The sequence below is a fragment of the Prionailurus viverrinus genome, chromosome C2, assembly GCF_022837055.1.
Source record: "Prionailurus viverrinus isolate Anna chromosome C2, UM_Priviv_1.0, whole genome shotgun sequence".
Lineage (NCBI taxonomy): Eukaryota > Metazoa > Chordata > Mammalia > Carnivora > Felidae > Prionailurus > Prionailurus viverrinus.
In genome coordinates, this window is record NC_062569.1 from 66155048 (window position 1) to 66172565 (window position 17518).

At 37.7% G+C, this 17518-nt stretch overlaps 1 protein-coding gene across 1 annotated transcript in view; it reads left to right on the forward strand.

Moving 5' to 3' along the window:
- Nucleotides 1–262: 262 nt before the first annotated feature.
- The window catches only part of NLGN1 (neuroligin 1), an 834402-nt gene continuing 817146 nt past the window's right edge, over nucleotides 263–17518 (forward strand). Inside the window, exon 1 of the mRNA XM_047875368.1 lies at nucleotides 263–381. The gene's annotated coding sequence lies outside the window, so the exon portion shown is untranslated. The remainder of the gene's footprint in view (nucleotides 382–17518) is intronic.

Genomic DNA, 17518 nt, shown 5'->3' on the forward strand with positions numbered 1-17518 from the left:
CTGCCCCAGCTCTCCTCGCTCCTCCTCCCCGCCTCCCCGCGGCGCCTTGACCCTTCAATCCCGAGTCCCGGCCGGCGGGTGGGGGGCGTCGTGTCGTGCGCCGACGACCCGGCGGCCGACGCCGCGCGGAGCTGGTGTGAGGAGACACCGCTGGAAAGGCGAGCGGTAGTCGGCGGACGCGAGGCCGGGAGAGCCCGTCCGAGCCGGAGGGAGCCGAGAAAAGGGAGAGGGCGAGTGTGAGGCGCGCACGCTTCCCGAGCTCGTGCGGACGAGTGCAGTCGCCTCCAACGCCTTAGAGCGGCGCCCCAGTCACTGCAGCTTTTCAGCCTAGAGCTGTGCCCAGGGACCACAGAGACCAAGAGCCAGGAAATCGGCCGAGAGGTACTAAAGAAATAAGGAAAAAAATACGAAAGAGCGGGGAGGGTTTGCTGGCGAGATACGGAGGCTGAACAGATGGAGGAACAATGCCGCCTCCAAAAGAAATCCCTCGCCCAGAAGCCCTGGCGGAGGGCGGCGGAGCTGCCTTCAGCCCCCTGCTCTCCCCAGGCCTCGGGCTAGTTCAGGGGGTGGTTCCGCCTCTTAGTTTGACAGGGATAAGAAAGTTGCTCTTCCCCGCATTTCCTGAGAAGAGCTTTTCGGATCTGCGTGGTGCAAGTCAAGATGTCACTCCCTAGATCCCCCCGCGACGAGCAGCTAATAGATTATGCATATTGGGCAATAAAGTCCCCCAGGAAGACAAGGTAGTCCAAACATTTCAAACGTTCTCCCCTGGCTCCTGACCGTCCAGCACAGTGCTTTGTGAGTAGAAATGAAAAACCACCTGCAGTGAATTTAAAATTATTTTAGGTTGAGATTTTGAGTTGGGAATAATTTATTCCAGAGGAGGTTGTTAGCGTGTTATAGAGATGAGGGAAATCATGTGTCTAACATTCGATTCATTTGTGATTATTCTAAATTGTGGGCAGTCGGCCTCCACAGAGGTATTATACTATTTCTTTTTCATTTCCAGGGCCATAGTGATACATGTAGGATTGAGGAAACATGAATTCAAATAGCAAACCCTGTATCTGTTACTCTGCATTTTATAGGTACTTAATATTCTCATTTTTCTTTTTCTTATAGTGAAAGTACAGTAGACTATTTTCGCTTAAATAAATTCTCATGCTGTGTATGAAAATTACAGGGTCCTAATGCATTTCTCCAAAATTAATTTTGCTTAATTACAAATAAGAACATAGATATAAAAATATCACTAAGGAAAGGTGTGGGTACGTGTGTTTGAGTGTAAAAGCTATAAAATGTCTCGGCATTTCAATCAGCCATTGCAACCTAGCAGAACACCAGCTTTTTAAATGAGCTCAGAAGCAATGGCCATGCACACATTTAAGATATTGAATGTTAAGTACAAAAACATTAAGTTTACTGTGCCCTTGGCAGAGAATGAATTTAAGGCTACCTGCACTGCTGAGTGATTGAATGATTTACAGAGAAAGTGGAAGTTAATCATTACTCAGGCCTTCTGATTACATGGTTTGATTAAAATAAGTAACTGTTTTCTGTAAGCCTGCTATTCTACAGTTAGTCTTTCCAATCCTCTTAACATAAGCAGAAATTGAAGGAGTCAATCTTTTAGCAGACTATCCTAGAGTTCCTGCAGTGTGGGGGTAAAGAAAAGCCTTCTTCAGTTCCCCTTCTTTTCACAGTCTCCCTTCCTTCACCCCCAGAGTACTTTCTGTCAGTCTTATCTCTATTCCCATGGTGTCATTTCATTTGTGAAAATTTTCTTATGTGTCTAGGTATAACATTTTCAAATAAAAATGTGTGACTTGTTTTGAAATTGACATTGGAATATACACTCATGGAAGGTAGGCAGAGAACTCCATTTGCTGCACATAGAGTGCATGAAGGCTTGGTGATTCTTTGCAGGGCTGAGTGAGTTCCCTGACTTCCTAAAGCCTCTTCCAACTCTGAACTTTTCATATTTTTTTCCACTTTTATTATTTTCACATGGCTATCCAGTGACAGGATCTACATCTTCCTTCAAATTTCCTTAAATTAGTTAGGATTTTTTAAAATAGGATAATTAAATAGCTGTAACTAGAGACTACAGATACAAATCTAAGCTCTCTGAGTTAAAAATTTTTTTTTGTTTCCATATAAGTTTTAATGTTATTGACAGCTTTGGGATAATATTAATGCAGATTTAGGTATGCTTGACAAATGCCTCTCTGGGTTGCCATGTGTTGAAACAAATAATTTTGAGTATTTTTAGCAAAGCATAGTAATCCTTTTTAAAAATTTTTATACAAAGGAATTACTTTATGAATTACCTAACATGCCAGTTTGTAGTTTTTGTAAGCAAAACACAATTGGAATTAACAGTAAGATTTGAAACCACAGCAGTTCAACAGTACACTTTTGCCACATTTTAAAGTATTTTGAAGTGAAGTTTGAAGCCAGAGTATAAGTAGGAAGATATGATTCCTCAGTTATATTTTAATTATTTGTAAATGGAATCACCCAAGTTCAGTTTATCAAACTTATTTTTTTTCCTAGAATGCAGGTCTGGTCTTGCAGATCTCTTGTTAACAATGGCCAATGTTCCTTATAGCATGGATGCTAATGTCCAGAATGCAGATGGCTTTTAATTCTTTGCACAATTTACTCCCCAACTTTACTTTTTAGGTTAAAATACCTTCCACCTAGAACTCCTCCCCACTTTCCTCTTTCCATTCACAAGACTGTAACTTGTTACATTCCCCAATACCACCCCATTTTATGCCTCTGTACCTGACTTATACTAATATTTCTCCATGGACTACTTTCCCACATCCCCTACCTGCCACACACACACACACACACACACACACACACACACACCAAATGTAGGCTAGGAGAACATTTTGTTTCCTTAGAGTGGCCTTTCCTCCACCATCCTGCTTCATTCCTGGATTCCGGCATGAGCTCCCACAACACGTTTTTTATACCAGGAGTAGTCTGCCTTTTACACTTCCTGATGTTTGGCTTCCTCAGTTGATAGCAAGTTCCCATAGGTGAAAAACCATACTTGATTTATCATTTTATTCAGAATGCTTAGACCCATGTATGAACATGAAATAAATAATTTGAAATTGATTGAAATTGTATTGATTGAATGATTGAAAAATGATTGAAATGATTGAAAACTGTATTCTTTAGAAATCCATTTGGCTATGAGGTAACAGAAAACTTGGCTAACAGCAAATAAGGGTTTCTTTATTTCATATAATAAAAACTCAAGAAGACAGTTGTTTAAACATTTGGTGAAAGAATTAGACTTCTTTTATAATCTTGGTATTTTTCTTCTCATGGTCATAAGATTGCTGCTGTGCTTCTGGCATCATGTCTGCTTTCTAGGCCCAAAGAAAGATAACGAGAATACTCTAGGATTTTTCAACTGGCACTATTGTCATTTTGGGCCAGATAAACCTTTGTCTTCATTGGGGGGAAATTAGGATGTCTGGCAGTGTCTCTGGCTTCTACTCACTAGATGCCAGTGGCACACCCTACCCATCCAGTTTTGACAACCAAGAGTTATTTCAGACATTGCCAAATGTCCTTAGAAGTAAAATTGTCCTGGATTGACAATGATTGCCCAAAGTCAGAGGAAGGTAATTCCTGGTTACTACTTCCTCTTTTTCTTTGCATTGTAGTTGTGGTGAGGATCTATTTGGTTTTTGCTTAATAAATGGTAGTGGACTCTTTATGTGATTGCTTAAGAAAGGAGGGAAGGAGGGACAAAGGGAGAGAGGGAGGAAGGAAGGAAGGAAAGAAAAAAAGAAAAGGAAATGAAAGGAAAGAAACGAAAAGAGGAAAAAGGGGGAGAGGAAAAGGCCAAATGAAACTTCTCCTTGGGCAGTTTGTCTCTTTTTTTGTGATGCGGACATTCTTCCTGTAGAGTTCCATTCTCATATCACTGCCAGAACTGTGTCAAATGGCTACTTCTAGGTACATGAGAGGTCAGAAACAATATTTTTAGTGTGGCATACCAGTACCTCAGAGAAAATCAGAATCTGAAAAAAGAAAGGGAAATAGATTTGTAGTTGGAAACTAGAAGTGTTTACCACTATGACAGAATAAATGAATATGGAAAATTCATCTAAATATTTTAAAAGGAGAAAAAGTAAAAAAAAGGAAAGCAAACAATAATAAAGAGGATAGATAAAATTTTTCACATGCTAAATATTTAACAAAATGACTTGGATAATACTGTGTTTTCTCCCTCTAGATGCTAATTTAGTTGGAAAATAAGTGGGCAGAATGGAGGCATTTTGCTCTTCCTAAAGTGTGTGTGTGTGTGTGTGTGTGTGTGTGTGTGAGTGACAGCACTCCATCCCCTTCAATCTACTGAAGAAAGCAGTAACGTTTGTTATTCGTATTTATAAATTAGTGGTCAACAGTGAGAAATGTTGTCAGAGAAGATGAAAATGCAGATCTAGTGTTTTAATACAACTTTCTAATGCATGTATTTGGAAAGCACATGCTAGTGATGGCATTAGATAAAATAATGGTTTCTTGTACAGCTATGTTAGCATGGGCTATAGTAGCTTTAAATTAGATTGCTCAGTTGTTTACCTCAGTGTGGTAAAGAAGGATATCATTGATATAATGGATATAAGGATATAATGGATATCATTATAGGGGAGAATTCTACCTTACAAAGATATATCAACATTGCTGTGATGGGCCAGTAATCTTGTCTGATTGATTACAATTTTTTTTTCTGCTTCTTACCCTTGTTGTTCATTCTTTATGAGTCTTTTGAATGCCAACTTTTGCTCAATTTTATGTAGAATATAGAAATATAAAATATGGTGTCTATTAAGAAACTTTTGCCTTCAAGTAACAGAATAAAGTAAGCCGATTAAAGGCTTTAACAGTGAAGACATCTCACAAAACAAAGATTCTGGAGGTATACTGGTCCAGCTAACTCAGAAGTTCAAGGATGTCAGGGCTCTAGGATAAACTTTGCTGTTATTCTCTTGGCTCTCCATCTTGGGAAGAAGAAAAACAATATGGCTGACTATCACAGAGCCAAACAGTCCTACTCAAAGCAAAGAGTTGCAGTCTTATGGAAATGAGAATATGCTTGATTGACTAAAACTATGACACATCCTACTCCTAAAATGATCACTGGCAAAGAGATAATGCATTGTGCATGATTGATTTTGGTTAATCATGGTCCTTCCCCTAGGGCTGAGGGGAGGTCTCCTTTCCCTGTGGACATGTCAAGGTCGTACTTAAAATCAGAGCTTTTGTTAACTGGGAGGAAGGAGGCAATAGCTGTAACCTTGGGTACCTAATAGGGTATTCCATAAACATCATGCTCTGTCTTCCTCAAACTTCTCATAATATGGAATGACTATATTGGAAAACACACACACGCATTAACCAGTCTTTGAACCCATGAACATAAACTGAATACATGTCAGGCTGCCTGCTTCTGATGTAGAATGATTCTTTCATGATGCTCCAGAGATTTAAAAAAATACTACCTGGAGAATCAGAAAATGTAGGAATAGGCCCTGGATAGAAGAATTACAAACACTAAATTATGCTACATTACATGCCTAAATACAAAACCCTATCTTTTCAACTTATGCCTTCATTATATAATATAGCTGCAGTTAAATCAAAGCATTTCCTCTTCTACTAAACAGATTATCTGTGTTTGTCACATGATCTTATAATCATAATTCAGGAATAATGAGAGAAATAACTGAATCCTTTGCCAATAATTCTCATGATGAAGGACTTGATATTAGTTATGCCCAAATTAAAACTACCCTGCTGCTTTTGATAACTGTTTACTTGGAGGGCCTAAGGGAGGGTTTTCAGTCTACATGCCAGGGAGTATCTCTCTCAATGAACATTATGAGTCTTTTTTTTTAAAACAAAGAAAGCTTTATTTTCATTCTTTTGTCTGACTTCATGGAAGGATAGACTCAATTTTGTGTTCAGTTGAAAAGGGGTTCTTAACCATCTCCTTCTACCCTGCTTTATTATTTGAATCTATTTTTTTAACTTAAACTTTGCTCTAAGATTTTATTGTATTTTGGCTTTTTATCATAAATAATTTGTGATTCAAATTTTTTCTGAAAGAGGAAGAATATATGTATATGTGCATGTACAAACAAGTGCTGTCATATATCACTCAGTAAGTGTCTTCTCCTGAATGAATACATGTTCAGAAATTAGACAATATTGTGTGCAATAAACTGCTGAATTATGCTTCCATTAGCATGTGCAATAGGATTTCAGGGAAAGGAGATACAAGCAGTGCTTGAATCATTTTGATAAACATTGTAGTTTACAGCTTGATAGTAAACTAAGGCAGGGTAGGTGGAGAAAGTGTAAAAAAGTTGAACTCATCATACGTATTTTGCTCTGTGGTCATATAGAAATGGGTTTTCAACTTTTCTTTCCTCTGTAGCATAAGAATTTCTACGATCTCATTCCTATCTAATAACTTTCTCCCTAATAAAAATGGTCAAATAAGCTTTAACACCAAAGCCACCATGTAAAAGAACCATGAGCAAGAAAAGAATGGATTTGATCTCTCTGTCTTTGTTTTAACACAAATGTTGTGATGGCCATTGGCTATCTATCTCCTGAGTTAACTATCAGCATTTTAGAATGAATGCATTTTCAGCATCTCATCTTTCCATTGCCAGTGCTCTATTTTTGGGCTCCATGCCTGAAGCCGTTTGTGCCACAGCAACCACCTCTGACCTGGGCTGCTCACCTCCAGGTGAACTATTATTTGAATCAAACTTAAAATCATAATTAGTAACTCCATCTGTGTTTACAGGCAGAAACAGATGCTTCTCCTTTTTGTTTTAATAGAAGGTATGTTTAAAAATGGAACCATAGTGAAATTTTGTTCTAAACAGATCCACGTTTTAGTGGGCACTCTTGTATCAAATGAAAACCACCAAGAGAACATGTTTTCTAAGCATCTGACATTCTCTTGTCTAGACCCAGGCAGTATCTCATACTTTGACAAATCCCCTGTGAAATAATTATGGTGCACAGAATTGACCTCAGATATTGCAAGTTCCTAAAGCTTCTCTCAGGGAATAAAATGGTTAATTATATAATGAATATACTATGTTTCATCAAAACTGAGGAACACCTGATTACAGGACACATTCTTATTTTAAGTAAACCTTTGAAAGAAGAAACATCTCAAATCATTATACAATTCTTTCCTACCACTTAGAATTTTTATTTTATACTTTTATAAGAGCAACCTAAATTAAACAGATGTATAGTTTTATACTATATCAGCCTTGTAAATATATAAGAAGCATAATATTAATAAATACATTGGTTTAAGAATTAAAGAAAATTTGTTCTATTTAGATCCTCACTCTTCTGAATCTTTTTTTTTCTTTTGACTCAGAGGTATCCATATCCATGTTTTTTTCTGATGATAGTCTCTGTGTTTGGTGGTATGCTATTTCTGAAGAGTGCTCCATGATTATCTTCAACATTTCATTCCAAGCAGCTGATACCTTCTGAAAAGTTTGATGCTGGTGTTCTGTTGATCCTACTAGAAGGTGACAACTGAGAATTTTCAGATGACAACCAGATCTCATACTTATTTCTTAAATTGCCTTGAAATGTCAGAAGTCGTGGCTGTCTGTTTATGGCAAGAGGAACACAACCAATTTTTACACACAAAGCCAATGACACCTGTGCCTCCACTACTGCTTGGCTATAGGAATTCTAAAATGCATCCTGATTTCAAAGATGTTAAAGGTTACAAAAAATGTGTCAGAATCAATGAAATGTGGCAACTTTAATGCTACATCTGTCCTCATTTTTTAAGGGAGCTAATGCAGTAATGATTATTAATTAACCAACTAATTAATCTCTAAGCATTTGGATATGAGAGATTACTACATAATTCTTAGACAGAATGATTGGATCTAATTCTATCCCCTTTTATTCTCTACTTATCCTCCCAGCTTGTATTATATAAAACAGAGCTAGTCTTCCAAAGAGAGAATGGTAGGATGAAGAAAAGCACAGACTAGGAATCAAGAAACCTATGTTTGTAGAGTGGACTCTTACTAACTGTCACTGCCTATAATTCATGTAAGCTCTCTGGGCCTCAGTTTCCATGTTTAAAATGTACAGCTAGACTAATTGAAATTAATGTGTCTTTTGGCTCTCATAACTGTTTGGGGTAAAGACAATCAGTAATAAAGAATGTTTATAATAATAATATATGATTAAGCTGGTATTATATAAACATGTAATGGTAAGTGTTCCTTTAAACTAGTAAGTTTAATATATATAATAGATATTATATAGCCTTAAGATTTATTGTATAGCTTTAAGATTTTACAGTTTCTGGAGGTTTACATATATCTTGTTTGCTCTCTAAAACAACTATAAGCAATACAGAAGTTTCAACAGAACAGTTAGGATTTAGGACCCTTCTCCTCAAATATACTGGATGAAAAAGATTACCGAATATACCAAAGCCAAATAAAGAGTGAAAAAGTGGGAAGAGGCAAGGAGAAAATGCATTTTATACCAAGAACAAAGAAAACTTACACAAGGAATTAACTATCACTATATGTAAATATTCCGCTTAAAAAGAAAGTCATCGGAGGGCGCCTGGACGGCTCAGTTGGCTAAGTATCTGACTTCAGCCCAGGTCATGATCTCACAACTCCTGAGTTCAGGCCCCGCATCAGGCTCTGGACTGACGGCTCAGCCTGGAGCCTACTTGGAATTCTGTGTCTCCCTCTCTCTCTGCCCCTCCACAGCTCATGCTCTGTCTCTCTCTCCCTCTCAAAAATAAATAAACATTAAAAAAAAAAAAAAGAGAGGAAGAGTCATCAGTAAAAAGCAAGAGGAAATTGGCAGGTAAAAATGAATTTTACTTTTTTTTTGTTTTATCATTACTCAACTGCATACCACTGATTAAAAAAATATGAATAAAAGAAAGAGTAGTCTTGGGTTGGATCAGTCAGATGCTACTATTTGTGGAAATATCTTGACAGTTCTTACTGTGCAATTGCACAGGCGACAGTGTTTGTTCTCTGTATTGTATTTGAAAATTGCCACTGCTCCTAAGTGGTCAGAAAGCTGGGTACTTACTTTCTGATGACTAACAAGCTCTGCAGAGGTATGCCACTCTCCTTTCTCTCATTGTAGTATAGTCACCACAAAGAAAACACTGTGGCCTCTCACCTATCTTTTTGGCCATAAAAGTAAGTTGATTTCTAGAGCATGAAGAAAACCCTTTATTTTGACGAGATATTCTTGAAGCTCCCATTTCATACAAGTCAAGTATAGAATGCATAATATTGCTGCAAAGAAGTAGATTTTTATTGAATTTAATTAATTAAATTATTTTAATCCTCTATTTAGGTTACTTGGTCTATTAGAAAAATATCCGTGATAACTAATACTAGTATTTAAGATTTAAATGTTTAATGGTTTAGAGTTTTAGACCATTAACTAGGGTATTGAGGTTATATTCCCATTGCAATAAATATTTTTTGACTAAAGGGGAAAGTCCTTGTTTTTGACCCCAGCTAATATGAAAAATATGATGTTATAAGGGATAATTCCTTTTTAAAATTTTAAAATAAATATCCAATGGTATTTCCATCTGAGAAACTGAAAGGGCCATAATGTTTTTTTTTAGACAAGTGTAGGCCAGCCTCCTCAGTTTGCAAGTGACAAAGCAGGCCAAAATAAATAATGTTTTGCTGGGTTTATACAACGATTGAACTTGGACCAAAACATCCCAATCTTTATGTAATACTTTCATGCATCAATTTGATGTACAAGACAGCAATACATATATCTGTGTCATATATGTATATATACGTGTATGTATATATATATATATATATATATATATATATGATTATAGAATTATTAGTTTGTAAATACAGGGAGATAATTGACAGAAGTTATAAAGAAGGGTGTTTTACTTTTAGGAAGGTTTTGTGAAAAAGGAGATTGAGATATGAACAAATGGAGAAAAGGGAGCAAAGCACTGCTTGAAGAAAAGCAAAAAAATTAAGAATAGGACATGTAGCAGAGGTAATCGGTCGTTCTACGCTTTTTCAAAAGTAAAGTAAGTAAATAAATAAGACTACCCACATTAAGAAGTACTATTGTAGAAGAGAAAGAAAGGTGCTTATTGAAAAGGTACATCTCATTCTGTGTTCAGTAGTTTGGCTTAGGACCTCTGCAAATCAGAAATGTCAATTATGTATTTCCCCTGAGATAATCAGTTTCCTCAGGAAAACTGGTTCATATCACTCACATCAGAAGAAACTAGAAAGCAAATTAAATTATTTAAAATGGAAAATATAACTTTCTGAGTATATGTCAAGTAATATAACTGGTTAATGCTAAATCAATTTGAATATGTAAGTGATGAATCACTAATTTTACTCCTGAAGCCAATATTACACTATATGTTAACTAACTAGAACTTAAATAAAAATTTGAAAAAGAAGAAAAAAAAAGTACTAAATCAATTTGAGATCATTGGCTGCCACCAAACAAGATTCTTCTTATCCTAACTTGCCCAGATACTGTTTTCTAACCTGGGCAGCCTCTCCCCAGAAAGTACTAGAGACATTGTGCACCCAAAACATCTTTCCCATGCTCCCATTCAATATAATACTCTAGTCAGTCCCTTCAGAACTTCTGATTACGGGACACTTATAATCAAAATGTCCCATTTGCTTAAGGGAGAGAGGTTCTAGTTGGTGCTAATCTATTAACACCCAGAGATCATCCTCATCATTAATTAAAGGATTATAATATTACCAAGGCCTAAGAAGTGCAATTTCAAGTGAGATATATTCCTCTGTTTCTACTAAATTGTACATGAAATCAACATGTCCCTCCCGACTCTCCTTCAATCCACTTTTGGTAAAAACAGCTCATTTTAGGAATCAGTGCTTAGAATAACCAGCAGCTGGAGAACAGAGAATGCATCAGAAAAGCATGAGCATGTTTTCTATACAACTCCATAAACACGGTTGTAATTTCTCATGAATCGGTGCATTTTGACTCTGCTAGTCAGAAATACACTGGGAATAGTCCTAGTAGTCAGTGTAGAATGTCGTTCCCTCACTGGTCTTCTCTAAAACTCCAAAGAAGCATGAAACGCCACAGAACTACCTCTCATGGGGCCCTCTCTCTACCATGCAAACCTGAAAATAACAAAAGAGTGAGGTGATGTTACTACAGGGCAGAGAGAAGTCCCAGTCACTGAAATGGAATAGTCTATCAGGGACATACAGACAGTATAAAGAGCATCGTTTGCAATATCCTTTAAATTTTCTGCTAGACACAAGCTTGCAAAACAGGTATATATATGTATATATAAACATAATATGCTTACATGAATAATAAGTGTTTATGTTTATTTATATGAATACATTTGTCTGAATTCTTTCCTTCCCCATGTGATGCTCATCTAAAATGAATGAAATGTAAAATAGGTATTTATGGGGAAGGCCAGGAATATTAGTTTAAACCAGGACCATTGCCAATGAGATGAACCTTGGTTCATGCCAAGTGTTAACCAGAAGGATGCTTTAGAGCCCCAAAGGGAGGACAGGAGGCAATCCCTGGAGAAGGTGGGAGATTGAAAAACTTTGGTGTGAGAAAAGGACTATAAAATAAACAAGACTGAGGCAAACAAACCTCTGTCTCGCTCTTAGCCCCAAAGGTGATCCTGTTGCTACGATAGTATTAAAATATGTGTTTTTTTGTAGCCTTCAGGTTTTCTTTGATTTTGTTTATGTATCTGTCCAATAGGGTTGATAATGTCAACCTCGTAGGGCTGTTGTGGAATTAAGTGAAATAATGTATTTAGTACCTTTGCTTGGCACATAGACAATGTCTCTGAGTGCTCTTGTTATCATGATAACCCTCCACACGTGTACACAAACACGTTCTCTGCTCACTCAATAATAACCATTTATCCCACACTTTTTGTGTGCCGTGCAGTGCTAGTCACAATGAAGACAGCAAAGACAAGTCAAACCTTGTCTCAAATGTCCTGGGAATACTTGTTTTTTCCCCCCAGAGCCTTTGAAATTCAGATATAGAATGTTCTATATTCCTGGCTTGCCTAATGCAAGGAAGATAGGGCTGTTTTTATTTTATTAACACATGGAAGGAAGGATAAAGCATTTAGAAATGGTGAAATTGGCAGCTTTAAAAAAGTTCAAGGACTCTATCAGCATTAGGATGTGGAAACATTTGAGTCATAGGCTTGCTAGGGAGTGAGTGTTTAATAGGCGCCTTTGTAAAATCTCCAAACTAAGCTGTATCATTTTCTATACATGCTTAAATCTCTTAATTACAAAGCAACTTTAATTATACAAAAAGTATGCCTCTTCAATCATGTTTTAATCACACATGAAAAAATTAAATTTATACCAAAGTTATTTTCTGCATTTCAATTCTGATTTTTAAACTCTGGCATATTCCAAACCAAAAAATTACATTAAGCTAATGTTTATGCTTGCACATAATCCCACACTTTCAAGGCAACACTTAAAATATTCAGAAGAGCTTCATAAGAGGGAGTAGTTTAATTCTGCTGTTGACTCAGAGCCATTGTTCTTCACAGTTACAGCTCCGTTGGCATAGGCTACATATGGTCACTTGTTTTCTCAGTGTACAGAGTGATAATGCATTAACATTCTGGCTGGTGGTAGAGGATACGCTGTTTTAGAGAAGTACATCAGGGAGGATGTGCTGCCTCTTGGGCAGAAAGGAGGACAAGATCACCATGAAGGAGCCTGCAAATTGCCTTAAGAAAAATCCCTGTGGCTTTAACTGTGGTGACTGACTTGGGAGCCCTGATTTCAAACATTGGCTGTCTTTGGGTAGGACTTAATATTGAAAGAGCAGTCGTCAGAGACAATGATGGATCAGAGCCATGGAAGGAGATGTTGTCATTCAGAAATGCCGTTCTGGAGCCTTTGGTTGCCTCTTAGAAAGGACATTTTATGACCCCATGTTTGCTCTAATCACTGCTATGTAGGTCATAGGTTAAAGTGGAGCTTTGGGCTGGTGACTGATGGCCTCGGAGGTCCATTAGAAGTCTTTAAATGAAATCTTTGAGTATTATTTAAGTGGTTTCTTGGGGACTTTGGCCAGGGTTTAGTGAACATGACTTTTCTTTTACCTTTTGCAGTTTCCTTTGGTTTATATTAAATGAAGAAAAAAGGGCAAGGAAGATATTGTATCTATTCTTTTTATGCTTATTTATTTATGTTGAGACAGAGAGAGAGAGAGAGAGAGAGAGAGAGAGAGAGAGAGAGAGAGAGTGAGCTCATGCACATGAGCAGGAGAGAGATAGAGAGGGAGGGAAAGAGAGAATCCCAAGCAGGTTCAGCGCTATCTGCACAGAGCCTGACTCGGGGCTTGATCTAACAAGAACCTTGACCTGAGTCAAAATCAAGAGTTGGAAGCTTAACTGGCTGGGCCACCCAGGCTCTCCTGTGTCTATTCTTATACTGTGAAAGATATCACCTTTCATCTAATTTGATTCCAAGTGGAATTGTATCCCAAGAGACATCTGTAGTTATGCAGGCCATGACTTTACTTACTTTTCCCAGCTAATCTGGTTTATATCTATGGTTGTGAATAAAAAAGAATAAATAAAACAAAACAACAATGAATATTAGTAGCATCACCAGAGGGAGCCACTTACACAGTTTTGTCTCAAGCATCAGCAAAGCTAACTATCATGGTTGAAATGCAGAAATATTAAGATTTTTATTGTATTTTCTAAAAAGAATGGCAGAAAAGTTGATGATATATAAAATCTGTTAGCAGCAATTCCAGATTATGGGACTAGCAGCAACCACTTCATTTCTCCCACTTGAAATATTTGTGAATGGTAATTGCCTGGCTGCAATCCAGAAAGTAAATCATATTTCAAAATGTAAAATTGTATTTGGAGCAAGAGGTATTTTCTCTGATCCTGTCATTGTCCCTCTACAGAATAGTATTAGCAAGTTTGTATGTTTGAAACTTATGCCAGTTTACTGTTTTTGTAATGTAAATTATGCTACCAAAAATAAAAATGAAGAATAAACTCTTTGGATGCACATGCCAGTGCTCAAACACATTCTGCTGCCCCTCTTTGTGACACACATGCACACACACGTGTGCATATTTCCTCTAGTATTTGTTATCAATCAGTAGAAGCAGTGTTGCCGTATGGACATCAGATAAGTGTGTCTTTGGGTCCCCTAGCAGGAAAGAGAAAATTAGTACACCTAAACTAAAATAGGCACGCGTCTTTATTAGCACACTGACCTTTTTCATAAAGAAACAGTCAAATGTATGCAGTCTTGGGGATACTCTCTTAATTACCACTCTGACAGAATATTTCAGGAAAATGTATTGATTCCAACTGTCTGTTCTTGGAAGGGAGATTTCTAGGTCTTTGGTTGTTTTATCTTTAGTAGTTCTAACTCAAATCATAAAAAAAAACAGAATTGCTGTAGTTCTTTAAACAAAAGCGCTTTATGCTTAATACTCCTCAACCCCCCCAGCTCTGATAGAATCAGGTAAATCTCATTATATATAATCACAAGAAAGAATGTTCTATAAAATAAAATGATCTCCACTAGCTCATGTAATGGCACTTCGTTGATCTGATTACAATAAAGTCTGCAGTGCATAATATTGATACAGAATGCTTTCTTAGGTTCCTGTCCTTATAACAGTCATTCTCTTCAGGAAAGTATTTATTGTGGTTTGTGCTACAGATGGAAAGGAGAAAATGAGAGTGAAGATTAGTTGCACTTGACTCTGGCAGTACTTATCTTTCTTTCCTTATAACAGCCTTTCATTCTTTTCCTGCATTGCCACCCAGCCAAACTGCTCCCCTGACAAACTGCCTATATCTAATCTATTTGTGAGGGAAGTGGTGGGTGGTGGGGAGTTAGGGGCATGCAATGTGGCTGATCAAAATGTCCTGCCTATGGGACTTCAGGTGTACAAATTTGCCTTGGAGGCAAAGGAGCACATATAGTTTAGTTTTCGGTTGTTTTATCTACCTACTTTCTGTGTATTTATTCATCCATCCTTGCATCTGTGTATTTTATTTTAATTTTTAAAATAGTACTTCTTAGTGTAGCAAGAGGTACTGTTACTGAGGAAAGAGTCTGCAGGACTGGCACTTCTTCAGGGAGCCTTAGCCCCCAGATGTTCTAGAGAAGTGTTGTGTTAGGACAGTGGGTCAGTTGGGAAGCCCTGTACCTAAAGATATCAGTTGATCTGCCTACCCCATAGGCAAGAAGGTAGAAAAATACCTCTTCTCTCTGGGAAGAAGGTGAGGGAGAAAGCAGTAGTGGCAGTGGTGTGCAAGGCCACCCTCAAAGGCATAGAAAGGTTGGCGTGAGCTTTGCACAAAGAGGGTGCTTCCACATTGCCTCAGTGGCATCTCCATACTTCGATTGCCTTGGGATGTGACATATTCGAACAGAAAGTCCTCAGACAAAAGGGGCATGTAGGGCCTGAAGTGGTCATTCTCATACTGTTGTCTCCAAGCTATGTCTGGCAGCAACATGGTAGCTGTATCACTGGCGTAAGAGAAAGAGGGGTCAATGCCTGAACATTGATTTGAGTGTGACAAAGGAGATAGTATATACTACTTGTCTTAGTCCACTTGGGCTGCCATAACAAAATTACCAAAGAGGGACAGCTGAAACAGCAATTTTTTTCTCATACTTCTGGAGGCTGTAAGCCCAAGATCAAGTTACCAGCAGATTCTGTGCCTGGGGAGATCCTACTTCCTGGCTTATAGACAGCCATCTTCTTGCTATGTCCTCACATGGCAGAAAGGGAAGGAGACCTCCCTGGGGTCTCTTTTGTAAAGACACTAATTTAATTCATGAGGGCTCCACCCTCATAACCTAATCACATTCCAAAGTTTCCACTTCCAAATATCATCACACTGGGGATTAGGTTTCAGCATATGAATTGTGGTGGGGAGCCCACAAACATTCAGTCTGTAGTGGTCCTCTTATTGGTAATACTCGAGAAGCTAGGCAAGGGCAGGGGATAGGGTGAATAGAGGATCCAGTGTCCTACCCAGGAATGATTAAATGGCTATATTTGGATTGGACTAGAGAAAGAGCAATCCCCAGGCAGCTAGGATACCAATAAATTTAAGGGATCAGTGGTCTTTTGTTTGTAATCTTCCCAGAATTAGCAGAGGGTACATGGAGGCTGCAGTTTGCCTCCTCAAAGGAAATCAGGAGTTTTAGATAAGAAATTAGAAGGGCATTGTGTAGCTGTGTAATTTCTCCATGATTAGTTCCATCTTCTCTTTCTTTTCTTGTGATTAAGAGTAAAGCCTTGAAAGGAAAAACACCCTCAACATTTATGTCTTTAGCGGGAGCAAAGAAGGAGAATTTAGGGAGCAACCACTCACGATGAAGTCAGATTTGTTGGAGCAGGACCCTAAGGAGTGGAGTGAGTGATGTTGAAAAGGCTGAAGGTGTAGGCCGTAAAAAGATAAACAATAAGAAACAGTCTGACATGGGAAGAGATCCTGGGACATAGCAGTGGAGAGGCCCTAAGACCCACATAGAAAAAGCTTTATCAAATAAGTCCATCTGGGACCTCTAAACAAACAAATTGGAATAAGATCTCACAATAAGATCCAGAAGAAGACCAAGGAGGAAAATGCAAAGTGAGCAAAATTTTTCCTTGGTCTTTGGCTCAATGTTTATCAAGCAAAGTCAGAACATTTGGAGTATCTTAACCACATTTGTTTTGCAAAATAATTGAGATTAAAGGATCATTTCAAATACTTAGATTTAACAGTCCTCCAAATAATTATAGTAACTCAGTGGTATATGGTTAAATTCTGGGCATTCAAGTAATGCTTTCAGAGAACCTTCTTTGTCGTCTGCAAATCAGGCAAATTTATAGCTCCCTATTATATAGGAATTGCTATTTAAATCTAATAAGATGGCAGGGGTGGGAAGGATGATCATTTCAGGCCATTGACAGGCATTATATCTCTTTCTCTGATCCTTATTTTTTTAGTCCTCAACAAGTAATTTAGCAGTATGAAGACAAATCTTGCTTGTTTCTGGAAGAAGAAGGATGTTAAAGAACTTGATGCAGTGGATAGTGTACATGACTTGAAGTTGGATGATGTACATAAAAGTTCTAACTTTGCCATGTGTTGGTGATTTGGTGGAAAAAAAAAACATTGAGATTCAGCTGCTTAACCCGGCTGAATCTCAATGTTTTTTTACCTATAAAATGGGAAAGGCAACGTATCTTTGCCTGTTTCATAGCATAGTTGTAAGGCTAGAATGGGTCACAGTCTGAAAATGCGTTTTATATACAATTAAGCTCTATATAAAAATATAGGATTCTGTTGAATATAACAGAGCAGAAGGCACCATCTTATAGGCAGTGGAGGGAATCAGAGCATAGACCT